The sequence below is a fragment of the Mus caroli genome, chromosome 1, assembly GCF_900094665.2.
Source record: "Mus caroli chromosome 1, CAROLI_EIJ_v1.1, whole genome shotgun sequence".
NCBI classification, from domain to species: Eukaryota; Metazoa; Chordata; class Mammalia; order Rodentia; family Muridae; genus Mus; species Mus caroli.
This window is the reverse complement of record NC_034570.1, coordinates 79,113,502-79,116,218: the sequence shown is the minus strand read 5'-3', so window position 1 is coordinate 79,116,218 and position 2,717 is coordinate 79,113,502.

Sequence of the window (2,717 nt, the reverse complement as noted above, 5' to 3'; positions counted from 1 at the left end):
TATAGATACGGGGTGCTGTGGACAGAGACACAGGGCTTTCCAAGAACCACACTCTTCAGGGGGACAAGACAAGTGTGTCCCAAGAGGGTCATGCAGATAACAGGAGCAGAGCAAGGTGCAGAGAAGGATTCTCCTCAGCAAGGCCAGCTTTGTGAATGAGTGCTTGCCAGGGAAGCCAGGAAGGACAAACTAGGCAGAGCCAAGTGCACCAAAGCAAAGCATCTTCTAGGAAACAGTGACACGGGGAGAAAGGATTCTTTGTAATATCATTAGTCACTGACCAAGGCTGGGGCTCATTATGTCAGAAGCATGTCAAGACCACCACTCTGACTGGAAAGGCCTTTGGTGTTTTTACTGAAAGACAATGTCCACGGGATTCAAATACATTGGGATTTTATCATCTCAAGGAAGCATCCTTAAGTTTAGGATGTGTCATAAGAGACGTTTGCCTAGCTTCCCTAGCTTCCGATAACTGTTTTCATTTATATCCATGAACAAGTTGGGGCTTTTATCGAGGGTGCATAAACAACGTGTCTGCACATCACAGACATCAGAGGATGTTATGGGGTCGATTCTCTCCTTCCACATTATGTGTGGGATTAAACTTAGGTTACCAAGGCCTTCATAGTAAGTGCATTAACTTGCTGACCCATCATGCTGCCCAATGAACATGGGTATTTCTAAGAAAAAACACTCTTGCTGGATCTTGGTAATAACACTCACTTAGGAACTTTAATTTTTTGTGAAATCACCTAGTCAGCTAAGGATGCAAGGCAATCACTAAACCCTTAGTGATAAATGAGCATGAGGCATAAATGGACTCTGAGATGGCTCAGTGGTTAAGAGCACTATCTGTTCTTCCAGAAGTCCTGAGCTCTTTTTTTTTTCAATTTTTTATTAGATATTTTCTTCATTTACATTTCAAATGCTATCCCGAAAGTTCCCTGTACCCTCCCCCCACCCTGCTCCCCTAGCCACCCACTCCCACTTCTTGGCCCTGGCGTTCCCCTGTACTGGGGCATATAAAGTTTGCAAGACCTAGGGGCCTCTCTTCCCAGTGATGGCCGACTAGGCCATCTTCTGCTACATATGCAGCTAGAGACAGGAGCTCGTGGGGGTACTGGTTAGTTCATATTGTTGTTCCATCTATAGGGCTGCAGATCCCTTCAGCTCCTTGGGTACTTTCTCTAGCTCCTCCATTGGGGGCCCTGTGTTCTATCCAATAGATGACTGAGAATCCACTCCTGTACTTGCCAGGCACTGGCATAGCCTCACATGAGAGACCGCTATATTAGGGTCTTTTCAGCAAAATCTTGCTAGCAAGTGCAATAGTGTCTGAGTTTGGCGGCTGATTATGGGATGGATCCCCAGGTGGGGTAGTCTCTGGATGGCCCATCCTTTCCTCAATTCCCAGCAACTACATGGTGGTTTATAACCATCTATAATGAGATCCAGTGCCCTCTTCTGGTCCACAGGCAGAATGCTGCATATATAATAAATCTTTTTAAAAATTTAAAAAGTGTTTAAAAATAAATGAGTAGGACCCCAGAGGCTTCATGAAGGTGTACCTTCTATGGTTTTTGTTTTTATTGTTTGGGTTTGCACTGTCAGACAGCTACTTCCCTGCCCTGTCATTCATCGTCATAATCACAATTTCGTTTCTCTTGCAAAGACTCACTTGTTCCCCTGCAGTGTGGCTCTTGGAAAGCAGACTCTGTGCTGTGTTTATGTCCGCAGTAGCCTGTGACTCTGTCCGCAGCACCCTGTATCTATATCCATAGCACCCTGTATCTATGTCCACAGCACCCTGTATCTATGTCCACAACACCCTGTATCTATATCCACAGCACCCTGTGTCTATGATTGCAGCACCCTGTGTCTGTCTGTATCAGCAGTAGCCAGTGAGGTACTTGACACACAAGGCTTTCCTGAATCTGAGCAGTGTGGTCAGGGTGGGTGGAGTGGCTGCTGAGGTTCCCTGGAGCTTTAGGGTATAGCTTTACCAGGGATTAAAGTAACTGCCGGAACCACTTGCCTTTGCCAGGAAACATTCACCAGGGCCTCATCTCGCAGTGAGTGAGTGGTACCACTTCAGCTTTCTCAGGTCAACCAACTAAGTATGTGACTGCTCAGTGCTCGGGTGAGGGGAGTTACAATGTCTGCTTGTATGTAGGCCAGACTGGGATTGAACTCAGAGACCTACTGGCCTTCCAAGTGCTGGAATTAGAGATGTGTGCCACTAAGCCTAGCTTTTTTTTTAATGTACACTTTAGTGTGTGCATGTGCCCAAGTATGGAACTGTAGGCCATGGGGTGTTCCTGTTAGCCAGAAAACAATTTGAAGAAGTCAGTAGTGTATGTAGGACCAGGACGGAACTCAGATCAGCTGGCTTGACCTCGAGCAGCCTTCCCTATCTTTAATTTCTTGATTAACTTGTCTCATGAATAAATTATGGTTATCCATTTCTTTCCAACAAACTGCTGTCAATTTAAATTGCCATTTAAACTAATGGTCCTAAGCTTTTGTGGTCCTCTTTGCTTTGGTCTTTCATTGGTTTGACGGGTATTTTTCCTTTTCCTTTTCCTTTTGTATACTTAAAAAAGCTTGAGAGCTGGGCTTGGTGGCGCACACCTTTAATCCCAGCACTCGGGAGGCAGAGGCAGGTGGATTTCTGAGTTCGAGGCCAGCCTGGTCTACAAAGTGAGTTCCAGGACAGC